Source organism: Callorhinus ursinus, unplaced genomic scaffold (assembly GCF_003265705.2).
Source record: "Callorhinus ursinus isolate GAN/ISIS: 27379988/994484 unplaced genomic scaffold, GSC_fseal_2.0 scaffold3, whole genome shotgun sequence".
Classification (NCBI taxonomy): domain Eukaryota; kingdom Metazoa; phylum Chordata; class Mammalia; order Carnivora; family Otariidae; genus Callorhinus; species Callorhinus ursinus.
The window spans coordinates 30,957,772-30,985,388 of record NW_027397065.1 but is presented as its reverse complement, the minus strand read 5'-3'; the positions used below and the strand labels follow the sequence as shown (position 1 = coordinate 30,985,388).

Below are 27,617 nucleotides of genomic sequence, written 5' to 3'. Positions count from 1 at the left end.
TACTGTTTTTTTCCCCCTTGAAACTAATATGCATTCTGTTGGAAGACACTTAAGACTATGCAAGTAGCCTGCTCCTCATCAGTATTTCTCCCCAGATTTAGCATCCACTGATGATGCTCACCTGAGCCAAATCTTTATTAAGATGGTTGCAAAATGATGATTATCCAGCTGTAACAATCCCTCCACATATATCAGTGGGGTTGGCATTCTGCTGTAAGCCAGGGCCCTTCTCGCCCCCCTCTGTATTTGTTTACCTATTTACTGTGGACTCATGGGTTCTAATTTTTTATGGTCTGTAATTTGTTATTATCCTTAATTATTTTGGTGCTCAAATTGCCTCCCATTTGCCCAGTGGAAGTCCCTTCCTGTGTCCTTGTGACATGTACTCATCAGCTTTTGAATACTTTTTTATTCTGGCATTACAAAATGTTCCCGGCTCATCTTGTACCTACCCTGTCTCAGCCCCAGAATCAGCCATTTCTCCAAGGAGCTCTGATTTCTTTTAATAGGGAATGGTATCAGAGACCACAATCTGCACACTAACATGCTCATTGCTATGGAGCTTCTATCTCCTCTATTCTTTTTAACTACTGCCTGGTATTTCATAGAATGGCTTCATAGTAGTTTGTTTATCTATTGCCCTATTGATGGATGTTTAGGTTGCTTCCAGTTTGTCCCTATTTCAAGCAACTCTCAATGAAGAGTCTTGTTAGTACTCTTTGTGCATTTATATACGGAGTATCTCTCCCAGGGGTAAGAGTGACGAGAAGTGGAATTGCTTGCTTTGTAAGGTGTGCATGTTTACCATTTTACTACATGCAGCCAATTTATTCTCCACAGTGGCCCTGCCAGTGTAATGCCCAATAAACAGGATATGAAAGTCATTATTTTTCCACACCCTTTCTGATATTTGGTATTGCTCAACATTTTGTTTTTACACAATTTCAGTGGTGCAAAGTGTTGTCGTATTGTCTTACAATGTTCATTTTCCTGATTGTGAGGGCGAGCATCTTTCATGTGCTGACTGGCCATTTGTCTTCTCTTTGGAGGAAATAGAGAAAGCTTTATGAGGGATATAACAGTTGAGCCAGACCTCACTAGATGAGAAGGCTTTTAGGAGGTAGGCAAGACAGAGAAGCTGTTTCAGACGTAGGAAACAACAGAGCAAACCACAGAGTAGTTAGGGCCAACTGGTCGTAGACTTTGGATCCCCCACTTTCCTGGGGTGGGGCCTGCTATTTCATCCCAGCGCCGCCTGGTTCATGGTCATCCCTATGACAAGCTTTGGAAGAGATGGGAGGGCAGCTCCCTGGCCTTCTATTTTAAGGTCATTTTAGAATTCACACACACCTTCCTTGTCTGAGTGAAATTTAACTGGGGCTGAGGTAGCCAGATGTTTTTCTTAGGTGGTGAAACCAAAATCAGATCAAGTGAGGGCACAGCTGATGGACAAAAGAATATAGGCTAAATGACCTGTGGTGGGAAACAGATTGATGGTTCAGTGACATCAAGCAAATCAAAGTCCACCCAGAAATGACAGGTGGCAACCCAACACAATGTGCGTGTAGGATCAGGACTAAATGAAAGGCTAGCTTTTCATTGTGGCCCAGTGGTCAGAGGCTTGGAGGAAAAGCAAGAGAGGGTTGAAGAAAGAACATCTTATTGTGATCATTTTGCAGTCTGTTCGTATATCAGATCATTACGTTATATACCTTAAACTGATACCTTCTTATATGTCAGTTATGACTCAATAAAGCTGGACCAAAAAACTTAAAAAAAAAAAAGAAAGAACAATGACGGTGTTCTGCCAAGAGATGGGTGCAGGGTAATTTAATAAGGGATAGGCAAGACCTTTCATAGAAAGAGGGACCTCTGTGAGAGAAAGGGAAAGAAGAAGGGCTTTCATCTGGAGTGTGAGGGATTTAGGTTGGAGGTTTGGAACTGATGGGAATGATCATAACTATTTAAGTGATTAGTCAGGGGAGTTTGTGGAGGGTTCTTTTCCTCTTTGATAAAGACATAGATTCCCTTCCACTGGAATGATTTGAGGCATCGTGTGTGAAAGCCTGCCAGGCCTGACTTTTCTGCCCAGTCAAGGTCTCTGTGGGTGACTGCAGGTGTAGTACCTGTGGGCAGATGCTGGTTTACTGCTCACACATCCACGGACTTTCTCTGTCAAGGAGAGGAAAGGGGCCTACCCAGCAGGACCTGAACCTTTCATAGGGTAAAAGGCTTTTGGGGTTGCAGATGTACTTGGGGAAATGGCACAGCATTTTTTTTTTTTTCCTAACCGGTATCTCAACTTCTCACAACATCATGATTTAGGGATTTTTGTTCTTTTTTCCCCCCAACATTTTAATATGACAAATTTTAAACTCGCAGAAACGTTGAAAGTCTAATATGAACACTGCTATATTTATCACCTAGATTCAACAATTTTGTCTCCATTTCCTTTGTCTCCATATGAATTTGTGTACCTGTGTGTCTGTTAGATCTATACGGTACATACATTTGGGTTTCTATAGTTTTTCCTTTTGGCTGAATCTTTCTAAAGCAAGTTGCAAACATTATGACACTTCACCTGTTTGGGAGAGAGAAACCACAACTGCTATTTGAGTGGAGAGAATTTACTCTAATGACTTAACGAGGTATAAAGTTATAACCAGGTAACTGAAAGAATAGGGCAAGAACTCTAAGGAATCATGGAAGAGGTGATTTCAGGAAGCAGGTACCATCTTTATGGCTGGTGGCATAAAGGTGAAAGGCTGGGATGATTAAACTAGAAGCCTAGAGGGGAGGTGACTTGGCTGGTGCCAGCCTCTGAGATGTGGGGCTGGGACCCAGACCTCTGAAAAGGAAAGAAGCGCTGCTGCTAGGGTGAAGAAGCAGTGCTGAGCGGCAGAGCAGGAAGAGGAAGTAGACAGGAGAGAGCAAGTAAAAAGCCCTTCTTCCCCCGTCAGCCTTGCAGGCTTTCTCTAGCGCCCCCTTTTGGCAGAGCCTGTCATAGGGTTTACAGAGTCCCAGACCCAGTATCAGAGGCCAAGTATAGAAAAGTGAGTTTGGAGTCACGACAACATTTTGCTAACGGGTACGAACCTTAAATACTTAAGCATGTATCTCCTAAATTAAGAAGGCACTCCTACCTATCATGCCTAAGAAACAGGAATTTCCTAATATCTAATGTGCAATCCATGTTGTTATAGCTTCTCTAATTATCTCCCAGATGGTTTTATGGCTGTGATTTTAATCTTTTAGGGAGTAGAATCCAGTCAGGATTCCTGCATTGCATTTGCTCGATATACTTTAGTCTCATTCTAGAACAGTTTGCTGCTTCCCTGTCCTTTTAAAAATTACTATGGTGAAAGGCTAGGCTGACTGAGTTGTACAAAGTGTTTCTTGATGGTGTTTCTTTACCTATCCTTCTGTCTGCAGTATCTCTTGTGTCCTAGAATTTAAGTCTGAAGACTTGATTGGATTCATTCATTTTGGTCAGGGATACTTCATAGGGGGTGTTGTGTTCTTCACTGCAATGTGTATTTTAGCATATGAACGCTAGTGTCATCTTTTAAGACATTTATTAACCTCAGATACACTTTTGTGCCGCAGGGAGAAAAAGCCAAATGATTCTCAGGGAAAGGGGGAAGGACAACCATTTTCGTTGTGACAGGTGCTGTCCATTAGTTCTGGTAGAAGTTGCCCTTACCTCCCCACCTCCTCCCAATGCATGAGCCCTCGCTGGCCATCCTCTTGCGTCATCTGGAGATGTTCTGTACTACGTACAGGAACTTCTGCTCATCGAGGCTGGGTTTTATCCCTGAGCATCCTGTTTTGCAATCCTTTGGGTTCCCCACATGACCTGCCAATGTACAGTGAGTGTGGCATCACCATTTCCCTGCGGATCCGGGGCTTGGGCTCTCTGCTGCCCCTGAGTGTCCGGCTGCAGAGCCAGTTTGCTAATTACCTGTAAAAGGGGAGTTTTCTCTTCTTTTCTTGCCTGCAGTTGAGTTCCTCTTGGGGCTACCTTGCCAGTCCTGCACTGTGTCATACGCTCCCTCCTCTGTGGACGTGCCTTTCTCACGAGAGATTCTGGACTCTCTCAGCATTCCTGATGTTCTCTTTGCCTTGTCATTCACCACTTGGGATCTTGGCCATCCTGACCTTTCTTTGGCATCACCAAACAGAGCCTTCCCCTACAACTTTGGATCTCTTTCTGGGTTCTATTTTCATTAAATCCAGTTTGCCTTCCTATGTGCATGGGTGGAAAGGTCAGGCATGCTTGTTCTGAGCCAAGTCATAGGATTGGAGTTTTAGGTTCACTTCTGTAATTTGGATGCTACAGGTGTCCAGGTATAGTGAAGTTTTGAGGAAGACCAGAGGTAAGAAAACCAGGAGTTCAAGTTAAAGGAGAAGTGACAAATGACTCCCAGGTTCTGTGAGGTGGGAATGATGGTGAACTGGAGAGCCCCTGGGAAAAATAACCATAGACTCCATGTAGCTTCTCCTATCAAGAGATGAAGTCTATTTAGGTAGCCCTTGAATCTGATGGATCTCGTGTCTTGTTTTAACCAATGAGACATTAATAAAATGCACGTAGGCAGAAGCTTGAAAAATGCTTGCATATCGGGCTTGCCCTCTGTCTCTGATGGAAGAGCACTGAGCTAGCCTGCCGGACAGGCCATGTAGAAGAGAATTGAGGTATTGCATCCAACACCTGTTAGCTTCTGACCATAGCCATATGTGTGAGCCTAGGCGAGACCAGCTGAAGAAACACCGAGTTGGGCCCGATCCAAATTGCAGTTACTCATAGCTAATAAGTGGTTTTTGTTTTACGCCACTAAGATTTGGGGTGGTTTCTTACACAGCAAATGCTAACTGGTTCATGCATGGTGGGATGGGGGCAGCACCCGCTCAGCCCCAGCCCCGAGTTGCCATGCCAGAATATGAGCCCAGTGTTGTCATATCTTCCAGTTTTCCAGAGAAGAGAAAAATTCAAGATTAGTTTTATGTGAAATAGTCTAACTTTTAAATTGGCTTCAGTGTTTGCCCCACATTATCCTTGATCCAGGGGAAGTGGTCATTTGAGGGGGGACACATGAGCCAGCAGCAGTCTCTAGGGACCGATGGCTGAGGGCTGGAATGGGAGCAAAGGCATCTTGGCCTGCCTTGGAACACTGAGTCAGTAACGGACATTCGTGGTGGGGTGAGGATGCCTCTGAAAAAGTCCCTGAGAAGGGCATGTCTTCTGCTCATTCTTCAAGACTCCCAACAAGATGCCATCTCCTATGAGCTTCTCTACCATAGAGTTCATTCCTCTATCAGGGAACATAAATCCTGTACCCTTCCCCCACCATCCACCTCCCTCACTAGAGCTTCTGGAGGGCCATTATCTGGGGGGACTTAATTTACCTTCCCAGGCCTGGCCAGGCCTACACATGTGGAAGGAACAGGTGACCTGGTGAATGCCTGGAATGTTCTTGTGTGTCTCTCCTTTCTTTGGGACAGGCTGCCTCTTGTCACTGTCCCAGTCACCCTTCCTTGAAACCCTGCATCAGAGTGAGTCATTGAGCACAAATGTTCATCTAGCTAAGGAATTCAAGAAAATGGAATTTTCTTACATTTTTGTCAGTTTATGGAAAAGCAACAAATAAGCCAAAAACAAACCCCAAAACCAAACACAAAGGTCCTCCACGTGTCAAGTGTGTCAGAAGTTAAGCCCCAAAGATGGAGAGTCAAGCCGGCTCTTGGCCTGGGGAGAGTATTAGCCTCCTTGGGGTCTTGGAGCTGGTACAGTCACAGGGCAGGTGACAGGGGCCTCTGAATGAGGTGATCTACCCTGAGTGGGGACTGCAGCATTCTGTTGGGCCTGTGTAATCCGGGCCAGCCCAAACATCTGGCTGATTATGGAAGAGTAAAGCCTCCCAGAATCTGGTCCCCTAATCCCTTGTACTCCCATTGAGAGAGCGAGTGCACAGACACACTTTTTCCATTTTCATTTACATTCTTGACATCTCATAGTCTGAGACGTGGCGTGATCAGGGCCGCCCAGAAAAACTTGGTGTGAAGGTCGTCAAAGACCCTCAGGGGAAGCCTGGGGAGGAACAAATGTGCTGGCGGGGCCTCCTCCTCCTTCCCGCAATAGTCCACTCTGCCCAGCTGGCGGAGGGCTGCTCTGATTCTGAGGAGCGGGCCTGGAGCCTGGCTGGGAGGCGCATGGCTTCCCTCTCTCCACTAGGGGGTGGGGGAGTTTGGATGTCCAGCTAGGGAAGCTGCCTGCATTAAGCTCCACTGGGCTAGGAAACCAGGCAGCTCAGAGAGCTAGTGAGCCAAGGGGACCAGATGAGGTTGAGGCCTTCTGAAGAGTTGCCTGTTGGAGGCGGGTCTGGTTCCTGGGGAAGAGTGGGCTATTTTGGGTCCGGCCCAGGTTGGCCCAAGGCAGGCCAGTGAGGGCAGCTACCCTGGGCTGTGACTCCTGCAGTCCCGACCTCTGGGCTAGCCTCCATCAGTGATGGTTCTGTCCCTTGTCATAAACCAGCCATAAAAGGTGACTGTGAGCTGGGTGGAGGGCACAGGGATGGGCTTCCTCTTCTCCCCCATACTCTGCAGTATGGGGCCCGAGGCTTTCCCATGGCAGGGTAGTCAGGGTGCCAGGAAGTCTGCTGCCATTGAGAGAATATTTCCCCGGCCTCCTGCTAACTGCCCGAATGCCCTGCATGGGAAATTTTATTCCTTTGAGTCAAGGTGTGGGTGCTTCCCTGTGGTGTCTTTTAAAGATGCATCTCTCTCTGAGAGAAGGAATATGTTAACCAAGGGCCGGCATAGTTGCCTTAGAATGAATGAATTTATTACCCTCGTCTCACCGCCAGGGCCCCTCATTGTGAAGCAGAGGACGGAGGGAGAGGAAGGACAAAGTCGGGAGCCTGGGGGGCAGACCACGTTAGGAGGTCTGGGGCAAGTAGGGAAGATGGTGGTAGAGGCCTCTTGGTGGTTTTCTAGGGAGGGGAAAAGATGGAGTAGAGAGAGGATTTTTGGAATGCAGGAGGGAACTGAAGCATGAGGGGCCGGGACACTGACAAAAGCATTCTGTAATTTAACCTCATGCTGCCTTCTGTCAGAGCTCCTGGAATTCTGCCGAGTGTTTTGTATCTCAACCTTCCCTAACGTCCCCGTCACTGGTCACTTACTGAGGGATTGATGAAAGCTTGAAATGCAAACTCAAGTGAGTTCACTTTCCAAGTCTGGATTTTCTGCTTGGTAAAATGGAGAGAACTCTGCTCATCATTATGCACGGAAGGATCCGAGCATAGCATCTGCAAGGAAATACTCGTTTACTGATGCCGTAGAGGAAAATCTAGAGCCTCTCCCTTTACCCCTAATATGGAGGAGTACTAAAAATAAAAAAGGCTGCCCCTTTTTATTGTGAGAATAGAAGTCCAGGAAGATGCTGGCCTCCGCTTGTGAATTGCCCTCCAGTTGGACCGGATGTTGCCATCAGCTGAGAGTAGGGAAGAGGGGCCAGATTTGGCTTCTGGATTTTCAGAGAAGTGCCTCAACTTTAAGATTTTTATTTAGGTGGGCTACATGTAGACCCAGGTTCTGAAGACACAAGAATTAAGGAAAAAAAATTCCCCAAACTAAAATAGACAAGCAATATACAAACAACGCTTTCAATGATTTACACTCAAATAATTTCAGAAAACCAAAATTTACTACAAGTATAAAAAGCAAACAATGTAAAAATGCACAATGTTTCTCCCTGGGACAAGCAAGATGTTTGTTTTCCTATGTGTAGGCAGGTCTTTCCCATCCTGTGGCCCACGTGGTCTCCTCTGCTCCATCTTCATGGAAGGAAAAGAAGGGTTGAAAGAGCTATGAATCATCTCTCCTTCATTCAGGAGACCTTGGGGCGAACTCACAGAACAGGACAACCTAAGTAAAGAAAGATGCGAGAGTGAAGGAGGAACAAGGGTGGCACAGGAGAACCTGCCAGGGGTAGACTTGTACACAGACACTTGAACCTTAAAGTCTTGTGCAGTTTCTAAAGGTGAGCTGCAAATCTGGCTCTGAGCACAGCGGTGGCCAAAGCAAAGACGGAAATAGGATCTTCAGGAGGCCTCGCACTGTCCAGCATCTGGACCCAAGCCAGCTCACTTAGGAGAAGCACAGTTCTTACTGGAACCAAACATCTGGCTGATTATGGAAGAGTAAAAGTTTGTACCCTGGGCTTTCATGGAGGAAACACTGTGTGAGGAAGTCAAGGACCTCTTTTCCAACATGCTGCAATACACGGAGCAGTGAGTTTTATATGCCTCACCAAAATATTCCCTCCATGGAGACAGATGCCAGGTAAGCAAGGCCTTTCCAATGAAAACGATCGCACCGGAACCCAAAACACTCTGACCCAAACATTCAGCTTTTTCATGGTTGGATTTTACCCAAAGGTAAAATTTAGAAAATGTGGAGCAGTAACTTGCAAGGTGTGTCCTGTGGGATAATAATATGCATGATGTGAAAAAAGGGTAAGCAGAGGTAAGCGGGCTGTTCTTGTAGCTGCAAACCCTCTCAGAACCTTTCCTGGGCTGATGCACTTAGACCTCTCCATCTGCAGTCTCTCCAAAACCTATTTAACTGCTTAACTCTGTGTGTGTCTGTAGGATGTTGGGTGTCCAGCGGAGGGAAGGGGCAGACTGAAAACAAAGAAAACTCCCCAAAGCCCAAAAGTGAAAGCTGCATCATCTTGTTCCCCAACTCTACCCCGCCTCAGACTTGTTTTTGAAAGGGAAGCTTATGTGGTGTCACCGTGGGAAGCGCTCATCTATCTGAAACAATGTTTCATGGCATCGCTGTAATTTTCCTGGGAAATGTAAATAAATAATCTAAATAGATTTATAACTACTTTAGCAATGAATACTCAACGAAGCCCTATCTGGAATGATCTTGCATCTGTGCAGTAGTGAGCCTGCCCACCACTGTTAGGCCATCCAGCTCTGGGGGCGGGGGTGGTCGTGTGGACCACCACATGCCTTTCCACGAACCCTCTATGGATTCGGGATTTCAAGCCTGAGATGGTAGGAGAGTTGGCAGAGAAGAGTCTTATTCTGTGGCCTGGCCTCGGACTACCGCAGTCCTGGGTTTGGCATGCCCGGGGAAGAGCTGACCCATTCACTCTGGACTGGCAGGGAGTGTGAGGCAGGGAGGATGTGGAAAGGGGTTCAGAGTCAGAACCTGATAGTGCTTGACCCTAGTGGGTATGAGCTAGAAAATGAACATTATTCCCAATTTCTTAAACTGCCCAGTGCGTCCACTTCTTTTTCTCCTTTGTTTACATCTTTTTTGGTCTTCAGGGGGAGATTTCCAGATGGGATCCTTCAGGTTGTAGGACAGTGGATCAGGTTCATATCCTATCAGATCTTTAGCATTCCCCCCAGTTTTGTGGCCAAATGTTTGGAAATGTTTGCTTTCCAAAGGCAGCCATTCATTTATCTCTTTATGCAGCAAACATATATTCAGTGCTGACCATATGCAAAGCTAGAGTGAGCAGATGCTCACAAATATATACAAAAGTCATCTGAAAGTTACATAAATCTCTGTATAAATAGTATAAACCACATTTCCAGCCAAAAATGGCAAGCATCATGTATTTGACAAAGAACATTTATACAACAAACCCTATTCTTTTAGTAAAGTGGTTTTTAAATAATTTGCACTCAAAGATTGTTGCTTACCAAACCTGTCTGATCATTAAATGTGGGCATCCTGATTTGGGATAAAGTGATGTGGTCAAGTTTTTGACTTTTCTATGTCTGATTTCGAGTGTCCTCCCTCTGCTCTGGCCCTAAGGCCTTTTTCTGTCTTTTCCCTTTATCCTATTGCTTGGGACTAACACCCTTCATGTACTAGCATAATCCTATTCAGTAAACATTTACTGGCCACGGTAGCTCTGCATCTTCACATCGGACAAACTTTCATACCATCCCTCCAAAAACCTCTGGAACCCACCTCGTGTATGAATACTTTCTCTCAGGAAATTTTCTCTTTAGCTTTCTGCCAGACAGGTCTCTAAAAGAACACAGAACACCCCCTTCTGGGAGAATTATGGTGAAGAGAGGTTTAGCTGCAGATCATTTCCAAGCGAGATGATGTACTGTGCTCATAAGCCATCTGAACAATCTGTGATTTGGTTGGTAGGAAATGCGCAAACAGCGGAAGAATTCCCCAGGGTGGTTAAAAGCCAGTGAAGATAAATTTCTTTTACAGTCCCATTCTTCAGTTAAAAAATAGTACCTTGGGAATGAAATTCTCTCTACATGGTAGGTCAAAGGTCAGAAGGGGCTATTGTCTGGATCTTGGGGAGGATCAATAACACAATAGCAGGAGATGTAATTCTGGTGTGCTGATAGTCGTTCATTAGATTATAGTACAGATTCATATATGAATGTCTTCCTGACTTGCCCAGAGGGTGTGAATGGACAGCGAGACATTCTTCCCAGCACACGGGTGTGTCTGACGAGGAGTAATTAATGAACTTGCCAATCATGCTTCAATATTCTGGAGGTTAGTGCCCACTTGGGAGGATCTCTGTAGAGACAGTAGAGAAGAGGCATCATTGGATTAAGCCATTCACGTCCTACTGACCCTTTTCTCCTGTGTCTAACTTCCCCTTCACTGAGATGTCGCATTGCCCTACCTGTCTTAGTTCTGTGGCTTAAATGTTTTGTGCTGGCCTCCACTGAGAGGGAAGATATTTCTGGTTGAAGATGTGAGGTCAGATAGGAGCTGTGAGAGAAACCTAGTGAAATCCGCCACTAACATGATCCAGCCAGTATTTCCTGGGTAACTACTTTGTGCGTGTGTGCGCTAGCCCCAGAGGAGCTCTGTGGGGCAGGAAGGCTCTCTAGTTCTCCCTTGTTGATATCTTATCTCTTTTCTTGCCATGCCACACAGATATTTTGCAGCTTGCACTTGGCATTTTCTCCTCAAGTGGACCCCTTTATTTGAAAAATCTGAATTTCACACTGGCACAAAGCAATATCGGTGGTCAACCAAGCTGTCCTGCTCTCAGAACCCCATGAAATGTGCCTTTCCACCTTGAGTTTTAAAGATGCATTTGTTTTCTTCTAGGAAAATAAGGGAGCAAGCTTCTTCTTTTCTGTGGGTAGGAGTAGGCTATGATTTTAGAATGTTGCCCTGGTCCAGCAAGTTTTGCAACACAATGACCTCATCTGAATGAACTCATATTCTGTGGTCTTACAAAAAAAGGCATAGAAGATTAATTGGAGGGGTTATTTGGAACAATTGATACTACTTTATCTTGTTTCATATGCTTTTGGTTCTTGTTGACTTAAAGATGTTTGTTTCCTGATTGATTACTTGAGAATGATTCTTGGATGTGTTTCAGCACTGGTATTTTCCATTAAAAACTACAGATTTTTAATTACAAAAAATGCAGAAAAACATAAAGGAGAAAATTAAAATAGCCTATAATTGGGTATTTAAAAATTCAGTGTAGATCTATCTATCTATCTTTATTTATAAAAGTGGGTTCATATTGTACAAACCATTTGTAACTAGTATTTTTCACTGACTGTATCAAGAACATTTCCATGGTGTTTCATATTTTTCTCCATCATTTTAATGGCTGCCTAGTTATTCCCTGTGTATAATGCCATAATATATTAAACCAGTCCTTCATTGTTTGGACAGTGAGGCTATTTCCAACTTTTGGCTTTTATAAACAATGCTTCACTCGACATCCAAATATGTGTATCTTTAGCCATGATGATTTTCCTTAGGGATAAATGCTGAGAAGCGGAATTGCTATGTCAAAGTTTATGCATATTTTAACAGTTATTAATAGGTTTTGCAATATTGCTCTCCAAAAAGGTTTTACCAATTTATTCTTCTATGAACAGGGTTGAGGTTGTTTACCTGTCTGTCCTCTTATCAATAAATAGTATAAAAAAATTTGAAGCAATTTGCTAGTTAGGTAAAAATGTGATCTGATTTCCATCATGTGCCCTCAGTTATTAGTGGGGATGAATATTTTATGTTTACCAGCTATTTGTAATTTTTTCTTTTGTGAATTGCTTATTTATTGTAAATATTTCTCCCTCCTATCATAGTTTATGGTAATTTCTTTTTTTACAAATAGAAAATTTTCAGTTTTATGCAGTTAAGTTCATCAGTCTTTCCCTCTGTGGTTTTTGCCTTTACCATGTGCTTAGCTCAGTGGGTGTATATATGTGCCTTTTAGCCTTAATTTTAATTTTTTTTTTTTTTTTTTTAGAGAGAGAGAAGATGGGGGAGGCAGGGGGAGAGGGAGAGAGAGAATCCTAAGCAAGCTCCATCCCCAGTGCAGAGTCTGAAGTGGGGCTTGGTCCCACAACCCTGAGATCATGACCTGAGCTGAAATCAAGAGCCAGACCCCCAACCGACTGAGCCACCCAGGCACCCCAGTTTTAGCTTTTCCTTTAACATTGTAAATGCAATGTATGCATGCTCCTTATGAAGGCTGCAAGTGATGGATATGAGTGTAAAATAAAATAAAAGAGTTCTGTCTGTCTCCTACTCTGCCTCCCCATACTCTAGACTAACCGCTGTTTGCCGTTTGGAAGCCCTTGGTCTTTAAAATAGGTATAGTTGGTCTTCGGTCAATGGAAGGATCATCTCCACATGTTTATGGTGTGATGGTATGTAGAGCTGGTGGTGGCGGCTCTTCCCCCCCCCCCCCCCCCCCGCCCCGCACTGCATATTCAGCCAGCTTCCCATTCTCCACTCTGCATTCTCTTTCTTCCAGCTCTAGGATTGTTACGTCGGCATGTGTTTATGGCTGGGGGGCCTCTCAGCAGACAGGCCCTTGGGTTCCCGCTCTGGAACCCTGAAAGTAGCTTGTCCAGAGGCTGAGGTAGAATGAGAAGGGGACAGTCCTGCTGGCCCAGGGCACTTTCTTCCAGGGCATGAAATTTCGTGTTAGATGCTTTTGGGCAGACCAGGACTTCTAGAAGGGGACATGCACAAAGGGACTCTCCATGGCTAGCATCAGGTGGGCTGAGTCAGGCTGTCTGGGAGCCACACCTGCCCTTGACTGCTGGTGACCACAGCCCCAGAGTCATGTGCCTTTGCTCAAGGCTCTGTCTGCTCAGCTGGGGCTTTTAGGCTATATTATTATAATGGATCAATCCTTGAAATGCTTTTGTCAATATGAAGGGAACTGAATGTTCTGAAAGTTTCACATTCATCTTTATAGAGGGTTAAAATAAAATAACTTTTTTTTTTTTTTGCCACATTAAAGAGAAGCCAGCCTCCATTTTTCACACAGTGTTCCTTAGAACACTATTACATCCTTCACCGAGCCACACAGGGAGGTAAAATGCTCCTTCCTGAATGTCTTTTCAAATCAAGAACTTAGACTGGATGAATATTGGTTTCATGCACAGAACATTTTGATGTCTGATTTTTGTTCCTGTTCAGTAGTCTTAGAAAATACTCAGGTTTTAGTCCAGGTTCAAACTGGTCTGCTATTTTATTTTTTCTGGAAAAAGAAACCCCACTTTGGATTGTTTCACTCTTTGATAACAAGCTTAATTTTGGGGCCCAGCTCAGGGTTCAGCTAGAGAGTATGGGTTGTTTTGGTTACAGACTGACAGTGTGAACTCTTGATTCAGACCGAATTTCTTCTGTTCCAGGGGGAAAATCACTCATCTATTAGTCAGCAGCCTTCATAGCTCCTGAGAGTTGCTCAGAATTCCCTGGGGATGAGGTCTCAGCTCCTTGCCAAGTGGTGAACAGGGCTCTGTGCAGAGGGGAGGGGGCTGGGCTATCAGCAGGGGGACGGGGGAAACCATCAGCAGGACCCTTGCCCCTCCAACTTGCAGACCTGGGCTTCCTGGCGAACAGCCCCAACGGCCATTTGGCCTTTCCTCTTGCCTGACCTGCACTTTCCTGAAATGTGCTCATAACATGAATCCCTCAGCAGATGTTTGGGAGGAATGGATATGTGATGAGCCTCACTGCGCTGAGGGTATGTGTGTCTGTGATCTAGAAGTTTACCATCTCAAAGGATCCCTGTCCTGGGATACTTGGCTGGGTGACCTCTGGCAAGTGACTTATTTTCTTTGAGCTTCTGGGCCTCATCTTTAAAGCGGGGGAAAATGAGATCATAACTATTCCCTACTTGCAGGCTGGCTGCGAGTGTCATGGAGGGGCCTGCATGTGACGGGTTTAGCACAGTGCCTGGAATGTAATGTAATGCACTTAGCTGCTCTTAGGAATCTGGGGAGACATATGCATGGACTATGGCCTAAAAAGATCAAGGCAGCGTAAGAACCAGTAAGTGGCCCAGACAGGTAAACGCTGCAGGAATTCAGAGCAGGGAGGAATTCCCAAGGGCTTGGGAGAGAAGAGCAGGCTTCCTGGAGGTTTGAACTAGGTTTTTTTTTTTTTTAATTTAAATTCAATTAGCCAACATCTAGTACATCTTTAGTTTTTGATGTGTTGTTCATTGATTCATTAGTTGCATATAACACCCAGCTTTTGAAGAGAATTTTGTGGAAGGTAAAGGCAGAGCAAACTTGGTGTTTTCTGCTCAGAGCCTGGGAAGAGATCTGTATGTCACCTCTCCACCGCCTTTGTTTTAGATGTTAAGGGCCTTGACCAAAGCCAGATGACTAATTAGTGGCAGAGCTACAGCTGGAGGAAGTTTCTTCTTTTGTACTTTATCTGTTGGTATTTCTGTTAGTTATTGTGTTTTTGGATGCAAGTGACAGAAAAAGCCCCATTCATGCTGGCTTAAGCAGAAAACCAAAAGAAAGCAGCAAGAACAAAATCCCAACAACAGGGAAGGGAATGTATTGCCTTCACTCTTGAACAGATCCTCCCCGTGGTGGCCCCTGGCATTTGCAGGCTTATGTACTCCTAGCCTCACATCCAGCAGAAAGAAAGCATTCCTATCCCCCAAGTCTACCATCAGGTCTCATTGGCCTGGCTGTGCTCATGGGTCCACCCCCAACCAACCACTGTGGCCCAGGCTGCCCATGGAGCCTTCAAAATGACATGGTCTAGGAGGTCCTTGCCAGGAGGAGGGGGAGTGGCTCTTGAGAAGACAAAAGTAGCTGTGCTAAATGCTGGGACACGATTTACACACTTCTTGTGGTCATTTTGTCCACAAAGTTAGGAGGGGCACTGTAGAGTGGCCGAGAGGTGAGGGCTTCCTTTCTCTGGAGTTCTGAGTGAAAGTTTATCTACTGGCAGCAAAAGAACTAGAAATTGGGCTCCGGTTGCCTGTGACCCCAGGAGTAGATGAAATCAGAGTGCCCGTTGTGTGGTCCTGGCACATGGCTTTGGAGGGCCAGTCCAGGATGGGTCTGGAGAGCTGCCTAATGGAGTTCTGGGTCACTGGACTTTGGTAGTTGACCTGGTAACTGCTGAATGTTCCAGAGGCACTGCGGTAAGATAAGGAGAGCTTGAAGAGGGGAGGAATCCTAGTGCCTTGAGTCCAGGGCTCAGAATGGGGATGAAAGACCGAGTGCCCCGTGTCACCCCCCGCTGTCCTTCTTAGGCAGGGAGCCAGGTTAGTTTCCCTTCCTGTGTGACAGTCCTGGGGGGTGAGTATTCGGGGCCAGCTTACTCACTGCTCTGTGGCTGCCAGGACTGGGGAGGAAAACAGCAGTCTGTGCTGCTACAGCTAGTCTTCTGGGGGTTGGTAGGAAGCTGACCTCCAGGCACCATGGCCCCTTGCTCTTTGGGGGTGTGCAGAGCGCACCTGGCCTAGCCTGTTTGCACTGGTGTCCTAAATTATGTCGCTCAGAGGATTTGTGTGTAGTTGATATATGAAGTGAGTGCTCCCGGGAAGGCAGTAGGGGATGGGAAGCAGGACCTGGAGCAGGAGAGTGATTTTAGACAGAACGCACGAGGGTAGCTTCAGCCCCATCCTGCAGGGGACTCTGGGGTGTAATCTACCTCTCAGAGTTGGTTCTGAGCAAGAGAGCTGGGCTTTCATCCCCCCACGACCTGCAGTCATTGGCTTAGGGCCAACTAGAGGAATGTAAACTCCCACACACTTTGTGCAAGCTCAAGATTTTGTAAACAAAAACACGTGGGGGATGGGTAGCAGAAAGAGCAAGAGGCACTGGGGTAGAGGTGTGATCTGGATGGCACAGAGACACTGTCTACCCCTGCAGTTTCTTCTGTTCACAAAACTCTACCACATGTGTTCTTCTGAGAACCCACGAGCACGCTTCTTCCCCCACGGAGAAGAGTCCAGGAAACACCCAAGTCTGTATCTGAAGGGTCCCTGTATTAACTAACTGGTCTAAGTAAACTGAGCTAAACATAATTAGCTCCTCATACTGAGCAGGATGGGCTAGGTCTAGCTTCAGGCATGGCTACATCCAGGTGTCCAAAGTGTACATCAGGGACTCTCACTGTCTCTTGCCTCTTTCTCTGTGCTGGCTCCATCCTCGGGTTGGTGCTGTCCTCATGGTGGGAGGATGGCTGCCAGCAGCACTGGGAGGATTTAGGTCCAGTGGAAGAGAGCACTTTGCTCTTAGTCCTCTAGTAAGGGTCGTTGGGATGAATTCTGATTGGGTGATATGCTCATCTCTGAACGAATCTCTGATGCTCTGTGAGTGACTAGGCCTGGGCCACCCTCATCCCTGAAGTTGTATGTGTGTGTGCGCACGTGTGTTTGAAACCTTCCCAAGGAACATTAGGGAGGTGGAGAGGAGACTAGGTTAATGCTGGGGCTCAGGCCCCAAAGCCAGGCCTTGGGCACTGTGTGGTTATACCCTAAGACCTCTTGCCTTCTCCTGATGCTCATGGTGACCTATCCTTGACTTCAGAGGCTAGAACCTGGGGCTCAGATCTGAGGGACCAGAGTCTCCTGGAATGGTTTGCTGTGTGCATTCATTTACTTTACCTTTTCAATTTAATATTATAAAAGTTATATGTAGGAATATTATAACATTGAATAATATATAACTCATACAAACTTAAAAATATATAAATATATTTTGAATATAATATATAAAATATAAAATTATTATCTTATCTATTATCACATATATTTCTGTTTATTTTACATATATATAAAATATAAAATGCAAATTACTCATAATCTCAGCCCCAGAGGAAGTAACTGTTAGTAGCTTTGGGGAAAATCACTCTCTAGATACCCCTTTCCCCAGGTCAGTGACCCAAATTTCTACCTCTTTCTTTAATATCCAGATGAAATCACTCTAGCCCCTAACTTTTGTGGCAGCAAGAAATCCCATTTTACCTAAGTAGTAACTCATCACTTCTTGCCCCGAGCCCGCCCATCCAATGTGTCCCTTCATCTAATTTTTACTGAGTGTCTGTTAGAGATCAGGAGCGTGCTGTAGGCACTTGAGATGTACTGGTGATTGAAAGAGGCTGAGATGCTGCCCTTGTAGGGTTCAGGTAGTAAACAATGAACTTAATAACTGAACCAATGATCTCACCTATGAAAAGATGCTAAGTGCTATGGAAGAGGCTAAGTGCTATGGAAAGGGGAAGGGCTGGAGCAGGGTGAGGGGCTAAGGTGGGGGCTGGGGTGACAGGTCACAGGGGTGCCTGAGGGAGGGCCTCCCCAGGGAGGCAGGGTTGGAGCAGGGACTTGAAGGAGGAGGGTGGCCATCTGGGCAAAAAGCATCCCAGGCAGAGGGAATAGCCAATGTGAAGAAGTTGGGAAAGTGTCTGGAATGTTCTAGGAAGAGAAAGGAGGCTGGATGAAGGGAGCCAAGTGAATGGCAGGGTCTGTGTGTAGGAGGTGGGCCAGCTGGGTAGCCCAGTGGGGTAGGGCCACACAGTGGGAGTCTGGAATGCTGTGAGGACACTGGCTTTAATGACACAGAATGGCGAGCCAGGGGCACATTCTGCTGGAGGAGAGAAGCCTCTGACTCATGCACACTCGATGGGGGCTCCATATTTCCCCTAGGCTTCCTCCTGCTGCAGTGGCCCGCAAACTGGGCAGGTCTCCCTCCTCCATTCCCCAAGGCAGGACTGACCCCAGGCTGGCTAGGGGATTCAGAGGCTAAGTGGCTTTATCACCATTGAAGTACAAGATGGACATGCCTGTGATGTATGTGTAGATGCAGAGATATGTGCATGGAAAGCTAAAAAAAAAAAAAAAAAAAGGCCAGGAGGTTATACAGTGCTGGGCAGGAAGCAGGACTTGGTGCAGAGAAGGGGAGACTTCCTTGACTCACTTCTGTATTGTGGCTGCGATCTTGTCAAAGGTTGTGGCTCAAGCAAGGTGCTTCTGTCTGGGTTCCCACAGTGCCTGCAGCTGCCACTTGGCCTGTCCTCACCTCACTGCTTCTGCCTGTGGCTGGCATTCTCAACCTCTCTCTCTCTTCCCCACTCCCCCGCTGCTGACCCTCTCTGTAAGTGTCCCATTCATTTCTCCCAAGAACAAGGATCTGCATGGTTCAATTAACCACCCTTGACCCTACCCCAGGCTACGTGATCTCCGTGGTAGTTCATTAAATTGTCTCTGAATAAAATAGAAAGTTGCCAGTTTGCTATTCCAGCTCATGGGAGAGTGTGCATGAGATGTGGTGTTCCTGTCCCGCTCTCCAGGTGGTCGTTAGGGGTCTGTATGCATGGTAGGGAAGACAACAGTGGCTCTGTTCCTTGGGGGGGGAAATGCTGCTTTGCTTTGCACCTGTAGCCACTGTCCAAAGAGTCTGTTGCTTCATGATTCCAGTTTCCCCTTGTTTAGTCATTCAACAGATGCTTTTGGAGCATCAAGGCCCTGTGCTGGAAGTTGGAAGCATACAGATGATTTTAATCAGAATCTTGACCCCCGGGTGACACATACTTGTAAGCTAGGGGAAGTGTTCCAGTGTACGGGGTTGTAATCATCACCATCATCATTGTGATCGCCATCATCATCTTCATCATTACTACTGACATTTATTCTAATTTGTCTAAGCATTCCACGTGCATTAACTTACTCCTTACAACCATTCTAGGAAGCAGGCGCTATTATGATTCCCATTTTACAGATGAAGAAAATCAAAGCACAAAGAGATTTAGTAACGTGCCCAAGGTCACACCACTAGAAAGTGCCAGAGCAGGGATTTGAATGCTGGTGGTTTGGATTCTAGAACCGGAGAAGTAGCTGTGGCCCTCAGTGTATTACTGTGTCATTCAATATTCTGATGAACATTGATTTCCTGAGATGTTAATAAACATTCCAGAAGGAAAAGGGGTAGTTCAATGGATTAGGAAATGCTGGGCCAAATAAGGAAATAAACAGCCTTTTACTGCAGGCCTTCTCAGAGCCTTTAATTTGCTAAGGTATGAATCTCTAGTGGCAGCAATTTCCAAACTTAGCTGGCCATGCTTTTGGGGTGTGGGAACACCTATCAGCATTGCATGGGACTGGTATTTCACTGAATGAAATTTAAGAAAGGCTGCTTTGTGGCTTGTTTTTCCTTGCCATTCCTACTTGTAGTTTTCTTTATCTTTTTATGACAACTGCTGGGGTATTCTTTTATCACTCATTCTACTCATGTGACCCACCTAGTGTGGGTGGGGGATTTCACACAGAGGATATTGTTCTGACACTTATGCTCAATAGCATTTGTCACTGGCAGTAACGACGCTGGTGTGGAGTGGAGTCGTCAAGCGCTGAGCTGGACTGGTGAAGTGGCCCAGAAGGGCAGGAGGGCACCAGGAGGTCAGCTAGTGCAGGCCACGTGTGGTCTACTGAAATCCCACGTGGCAAGGCAGGGGCCACGTCTGGGGTCTCAGACAAGGGTGTGGGGTCCAAGCTGTGGTCTGGCCTTAGTCTCCAGGATGGACCTGAGGAGCAGGATGTCCACAGTGTCCGTAGGTCTAGTCCAGGCCGTGGCTTCATCCATCAATGGAGCTCACTGTTAATCCCAGCTGGAGTGGCTTTGCCCTCCCCCTGGTTTTTGGCACCTTCCCTGGGGTGGACCATAAAGGCTGGAAGACTTATGCTGATCCCCGAATGAAGCAGGAATGATGCAAGCCTCAAATTTTGCTTTTGAGTTGCACTTGTAGGGATTCTCCTGGGGTTTCTACGCCTGTTTTTAAGATCTTCAGAGCAAAGGAGAAGACTCATGGGGCAGGGGCTTAAGGCCAGATGTGGTCCTGAATGGCTGAGAAGGAGGTGTGAACTCAGTCTGGTGGTCCAACTTGTTGGAATCCAATTCTGAGAAAGACAGAGTGAAGGATAGCAAGTGGGTTTTCAAGAGAAGGGATATGAGAACTGAAATCCTTTTTCCTTCTTTCTTTCTTACTTTCTTTCAAATTCACGTTTAAACTCTAGTTCATTAACACATAGTGTAATATTTTAGTGATTCATCACTTACATGTAACATCCAGTGCTCAGCATCCTAAGTGAGAACTGAAATTCTTTAGAGGAAGAACAGACCGCACTGTGTGAGAGTTGGAGTGTAGGCGCTGGAGGCCTCTATGGGAGGCGATCAGGTGCAGTCATCATTGAGGCTGAGCTGGCTAGTGGCCTCCTACTTGTCCATCCTCCCTTTCAGGAAGCATTGCTGCCTAGCAAGTCCCAGCCTTCCTTGCAGCTAGGTGAGGTCATCTGACTAAATTCTGCCCCATGAAGTATAAGGAGTATTGCGTAGTAATTCAGAAAATGACCATAAATGGGAGGGAAGACCCTTCATTTCCTCTTTCTTCTGGCTGCTTGGAATGCAGACATGATGCCTGGACTTGAGCAACCATCTTGGACTGTGAGGTGACATGCCAAGGATGGTGAAGTACAAAGACAGAAGGTGACACTGTGGAGCCACCACACCAACCTTTGGCTCTCTACCTCCAGACTACTTGTATGTAAAAGAGAAATACATTTGTGTCTTTTTTTTTTTTTTAAGCCACTGTTATTTGTGGGGGCTGACAGGGGGAGTTCTATATATCAACGAAAGAGAGAGAGCCATAACTCTACCTTCCTGTCCTAGATGGGGGCAGTGGCCTGCGAAGTCAAAGTCTGGAGATCTGAGGTCAGAGTAGAAACCCTGAAGGCCTGGGGTGGTGGTATGTGCTCCTCACTGGCTCCGGCTGCTGCTGTGCACAGCCTCACGGCACTCCTCCTTTTTGGCCAAAGCAGTGACAGAGAGGGACATGGGATGGGGCAGGGGCTAGGGGTGGGAGCTATGACTGGTCCTCATGAGACCGGGCTGCCAAATGTCTTGTTCTGGAAAGGGAACAGGTCTCACATGGACAAGATGGAAGGACTGCTTGTTCCCTCTGGAAAGTTCTTTTAAAATGACCAATCCAGACACGCTTTAGTATTAATGGGAAATTCCTCCCGTTGTTTATGAAATCATCTTAGAGTTGATTTTAAAAAGAGAGAAGAGAGAGAGAAAAAGCCGTTTGTTAGCTAAACGAAGCCCAGACAATTATTTATAGATGCATCGGAGTGGCTTGTTTTAACATGGAGCAACTGTCTGAAAAGACTCCACTTTGACACCGGTAAGAACCCCTGGCACTAAGAATAAATTTATGAATGTCTTTTATGAGAGTCAACACACTAGATAAATAGCCCCACAGACCGCCCTTCACGTCGAGAACCAGAACAAAGACAGTCGTATTCGCCATGTGCTCAGGGTGGGCACGGCGCCCAGCGGCACAGCCCTCACGGGGCCGGATGTTCCCCTCCAACGAATGCGATTCCTTCGGGCACTGCCACGGTGGCGGGCAGATGCCTGGTTTATTTCCATTGCTCCACTTCTTCCATTTGTTTGGGTAGCTGAATATCTCTTTCCCAGGAGAACATCTGCTCTTTTAAAAATGGAAAAAAAGCAGGAAGACCTCCAAGCCTTTAGGGCTGGAACTCACCCTCTGCTGAGACAGACCAGAGCCTCATCTAATGTGGGTCCGTGCCACATCGCAAGAGGGGGGTGTGTGCTGCCCAAGCGTCTTTAGGGCTCCCGGAACTCTGCTCAGTTGCACGGGCTTCAAGGCAGCTCCCGTTCCATGCTGGGATGCGTTAGGCTTATTCACTGCCTTGACCAGGTGTGGGTCATTTTTCTTGCTGTCTCATTTATGGATGACTTCATACCATCAGTAACACCATGGTTGGTTGGAAGTGAACCCACGACAATTCAGAGGTGCAAAAAAATATGGTGGAAAACCCTCACACTTGTCAGTTAAAGGTAACTTAAATGCTTCTGAGTGAAAACAGTCTCTTTGGGGGAAAATAATCTTTGAGTTTTTTTCTCTCGTCCCCTCCTACCCTTTCCTGGGGGTGCTCCGGGTGCTAGGGGATGCTCAGAGAGTGCTGTGGCAGCCGTCCCGTGGGCCCTGCTGTGGTGTGGCTGATCTGGCCTGGTCCCTGGTGCCCTGACTGGGTCATGCCGAGGGAGCTGGGTCTGATCACCCTTGCCGGTCAGTCTGTGGGTCACACCAGCACCCACTAGTGAATTCTCTGATCTCTCCATTTCCTTTAGAGGTGAGGTGCCACTATTTGGATGCAGTCTGGTCCCACCTTGTGGGGGCCAGCGTGGGTTCACTGATACTCATTCCTGGGAGCACCTAACCATGCCAGGTAACATTTCTGTTTTGCTTGGTTTCTCCTGTGGCCGCAGTCCTTGGATTGCAGACAGCAGCCTTTTTCCTGTGTTTTCACAGGGTCGTCCTTCTGTTTACTGACACCCCTGCTGACTCTTCCTCTTCTTATAAGGACACCAGTCAGATTGGATTAGGGCCTTATTCTAATAGCCTCATATTTTTTAAAAAATTATTTATTTATTTATTTATTTATTTTAGAGAGAGAGAGCGCAAGTCGGGGGGGCGGAGCACAGGGGGAGGGGAAGGGAGAGGCAGGGGGAAAGATTCTCAAGCAGACCCAATGCTGAATGGGGAGCCTGACACAGGACTCGATCTCATGACCCTGACATCGGGACCTGAGCTGAAACCAAGAGTCGATGCTTAGCAGACTGACCCACCCAGGTGTGCCCTTCTAATAGCCTCATTTTAATGTAGTTACCACTTTGAAGACCCCATCTCCAAATATAATTACATTTTGAGATACAGGGGGTTGAGACTTAAACCTATGATTTTGAGGGGACATAAACACAACCCAGAGCAGTTCCCTTCCCCTCCATTCCCCTCCATGTATCTGGCCTTTCTGGGCTTTCTCTTTTCTTGCTGGGCCCTCTCTGGCCCCCTGGCCAAGGCCCAGGGAGGGGTGGGGCTGCTGGGTCCTTCAGAGATCAGGCACCATCCGGCCTCGTCTACATCTCTCTCTGGTCCTCCAGACCAGAAGGGCTTTTCCTCCTTCCTCCTGGACAGGAAACCTGGAGAACTCCCCTCCTGTTAGATCCTGACTTTTCTCTAAATATAGCTAATATGTTCAGACCACCATGTGTTGTTCTTTGCAGGGGAAACAGTTTGGAATGTAGAAATTCCTTTTCTCAACAAAGCCTGACTTTCAAAACGGTTTTCTTGCTGCTGCCATTACAAATCTTACTGGACATTCACAGCTCAGCAACTGCCTGGCTCTCTGAAGCAGTGAGTGAGTGGGGAGGGAGCTGCAGGACAACTTGATTTATAGGGAATGCAAAATAAGTCAGTACAATATTGTCAGAATTACAGTTTCTGCTTCATATGTCATGTGACTCAATTTATTTTTTTAGTTCGGATTTTTTTTAAGTTTATTTTCTCTTACTGTGGAAAAACAATATATGTTTATTTTAGGAAATTTGGTAAATAAGTTCAAAGAAAAAAAATCATGCTTAGGCTTAACATACAAAAAAGACACTTACTGTTATCATTTTGACCTATTTCCTTCTAATCTTTCTCCTGCAGATAAATTTTAGGCTTTATTTTTAATTTATTTTTATTTATTTATTTCTTTTTAAGGATATATTTATTTTTTTTAAGATTTCATTTATTTATTAGAGAGTGAGAGAGAGCAAGTGGGAGGGGCAGAGGGAGAGAGACAATCTCAAGCAGACTCTGGGCTGAGCCCGGAGCCTGACATGGGGCTTGATCTCATGGCTCTGAGATCACGACCTGAGCCGAAATCAAGAGTTGGACCCTTAACTGACTGAGCCACTCAGGTGCCCCTAGGCTTTATTTTTAATTTAATTTGTATTTTAAAAACTGGTAATACTTTCAAATGGTTAAAAAATAAAAACAATATACAAAGGTATACAGTGAGAAGTCCTGCGTACACTCTGATTTCTCCCCTTTCTTATGCAAAAGTATTAGTGTTCTAGAGTGTTCTGTACGTGGAGAACTTCCCACATCAGCATTTCTTTCATAATTTCCTGTAGCCCAGACACCCAGCTCTCTTCCTTCCAAGTTACGACACTTTGGGCAAACCCCTTCACCTGCCTGGGTCAAGCTTCAGCAGTGATGCAGGTCTTTGAATTTTGGGGAGCTAATGCTACTTGTTCCCTTTTCCCTCCTACTAGTAACAAACCCTGCCACCTGCTGTTCCAGTGTAGCCTCAGTCACAAGTGTGGACACATGGCGCAAGTCTGGACAATCTAATAATTTGCCCTGCTGATGGTCATTGGTTCTGGGATGGTCATGTGACTCTCGGCGCTGGTGGGAATGCCTGCCTCTTGCTTCTCTGGGCTTGCCGTGTTGGTGTGGTGTGAACTTGGGGTTGCTCATGGTCATTTTCCCCATTGTGTAGAGGGCCCATCACTGGTAGGACAGACGTGGCCAACATCAGAGAGAAGCAGAGGAGAGATACAAAATGCCCCGACAACTTCTTAGAGTCCTGGATTCAATGCTGCCACAGGATTCACCCCTCTTTCCGAGTTGTGAAAGTTTAAGTTGCACTTCTATTACAGCTGGGAGAGTCCTAGCTTGTACCAAGTTCAGTTCATGGAAGGAGGGGCGTTTTACCAAGAGGTGAGGGTTAAGGGCATAGGCTCTGGAATCAGACTGGCTGGGTCCACATCCTGCCTCCAGCACTTAGTATGTGGCCTTGAGCAAACCGTGTAACCTTGCCATGTCCATTTCACATTTGCAGGATGACATGATTGGCTGAGTTGATGTATGTCAGGTGTGCAGCCCAGTACATGGGTCATGGTAAACCAGTGATAAATGCTATTGTTGTATCCACCTGTTCGCATTTCCCAGATGCCCTTGCACGCTCACCAGCCCCATGTCCATCTTGCCCAATCTCGCTCTTTCTTCTCGCCAGCCTAGTGGTGAACATTCACTTGAATTGCACCAGGCAGGCAGCATCATGATAGTAGGAAGTGATGGCTGAGATTTTTCAGTCAGCAGACTTCTAAGGCTGGGCAAACAGATAAAGACCAGTTTCAAATGAAAAGCACTAAAATAGAGCAAAACTTTAAGGATGAACTGAGAATGTACAGCCCCAATATACACATACAGGAGACCATCTTTCCTTCTTCAAGAGTTCTCTTCCTTCAGGAAGGGCCTCTCATCAAGATGGTTTTCCCAATACCAAATTGTTTATTTATTTTTTAAAAATCTCCCTATGTTAGTTTGCTAGGGTTGCCATTCAAAGTACCACAGACTGGGTGATTTAAACAACAGACGTGTATTTCCTCACAGTTCTGAAGGCTGGAAGTCCAGCTCAAAGGTGTCAGCAGGCTGGCTTCATTCTGAGGCGTCTCTCCTTGGCTTGTAGATGGCCTTTTTCTCCCTATGTCCTCATGTGGGCTTCCCTCTGTGCACTTGTCCATGTCCTAATCGCTCGTGAGGACACAAGTCATATTGGATTAGGGCCCACCCTCCTAACTTCATTTTAATTTGATTACTTTGTTAAAGGCCCTATCTCCAGATACAGTCCTATTCTGAGGTACTGGGGGTTAGGACTTTCACATACAGATTTGGGGGACACACAGTTCAGCTCATAACACTCCCTGAAAGGGGCTCGTCACTGTTGCCCCACTTCTCAGACGTCTCTCTTGCTCGGCACCCCCGTTCCCCGTTCCTGAACCCCAGACAGACACCACAGGATGGTATTTTGGTAGAAGCAGTAAAGGGGCTTTCATCAGAGTCCTGGACTCCTGAAGAGTGAGCACTGTGAAAAGCCCTCCTGAGGCCGGTGGGCGTGGAGATGAGGAGGTGTGGGCAGGAGTATTTTGGGACTGTTTGTCCTTCACATGTATTAAAGGCTGGCTTAGTTTAAAATGGAGTCTTTCCTATTTTTTTTTTTTAAATTGTAGTTTTGAAAGAGGGTGGATGATTAGTGTGTGTTCCCAGGAGTCTGTCTTGGGGTAAAAAATAAGCCAGTAGACAGTGTCCATAACTGGGTGTAGACGATCTTAAGGGTGCTGAATAAAGGAACGTGGCAAGATTCTTGCCTTTCTGTTTTCTAATTTCTTCCGAATATTTTTAGTTGATCTGTCATTTTTAGCTTAGAATCATAGGAGGCATGGTTTCATTTAGTTTTGTCACCAGGAGAGCTAAGATAGTTGGTTGTGATTGTGACACAGCAGGGATAAGGGACGAAGAGCACCCCTTTTGTTTTGACTGCTACGAGCTGAATGTGCAGCCTGGAGACCGTGACCATGTTGGGCTGGCACCTGCAGGTTCATGTGTGAACTTCCCCAACACCTCCCTCCGCTCCGCCTTCCTTTTCCATACCTGTAACTTCAGTCTCTTTTTTGTTAGATTAGATATATTTGTATCAGCAGTCTTCAAATCCATTCATCTGTCCATCTCTTCATGTATCTAAGAATGATTATGTATATAAAATATATACAAATATATATAAACACATATGAACATTTGGGAATATCTTCCTGCATCGCGATATGATGTTGGAAGCAATCCAGCTTTAACCTTATAATTGGAGGTAGAGCCTCATAAATATTGTATCCAACTGTGTTTAGCTAATATCTTTCAGATTAAGATTAAGAATAAAAAGCAGAGTTTTTTTTTTAAAAGGACAAATGTGCTTTCATTGGCTTCAAAAACGTACTCTTCGTCTAGATATCTTTCACCATACACACTTGCAAATATATGTACGCACACATATGTACAAACATAAATATATTGCACAGTATGTTTAGGAATCTGTCATTTTGGCATGATTAGGATTTGTGAGATGTTTTGGTTAGTGGAATGGTCTGGTTAATAGTGAATTTTTTTATGCCATAAAAACTATCAATTAAAACAAGAACGCAATAAAACACCTAACTCTGATGTTAGACTGTGCAGAATTGGACCTTTATCTTTCATTCAGGAGGGACTTCACTCTTAGGATGATGCATGTAGCTATGTCAGTGGACTTGAGATAAACTATGTAGTTCTGGACCTTTCTGTTTATTTAGAGGAATATATACCAGAAATTGGAAATGTGTGTGGTTTTGGGCTCTGTTTTCTACTGATGGCATAACGTTTGAATTTTTTTTTTACAGTGTTTGAAATTTTTTAATTGAGGTGCCAACCATTTAAAAATTGAGAATTCACATAACCTAGATGTGAGGCTAATATTGAGTGACCAGTGGTCCTAGACTCCAGAGGCCCTTCTTGTCTCTCTGACCTACCTGGTCCCTGGTGGTGTTTGAGATTGCAACTCCTAGACATGTCTTCGTAGCTTATTGCAAGTTCTTAATAAGCAGTGATTAAATTCTTAAAATAACCTGTATTTTATATCTATTTATTTATTT

The 27,617-nt window shown here is 45.6% G+C and overlaps 1 long non-coding RNA gene across 3 annotated transcripts in view; it reads left to right on the top strand.

Annotated features, from left to right (window-relative positions):
* The window catches only part of LOC141371895 (uncharacterized), a 180,919-nt gene that overhangs the window by 8,902 nt on the left and 144,400 nt on the right, over positions 1-27,617 (top strand). The gene's annotated exons all lie outside the window — the stretch shown is intronic.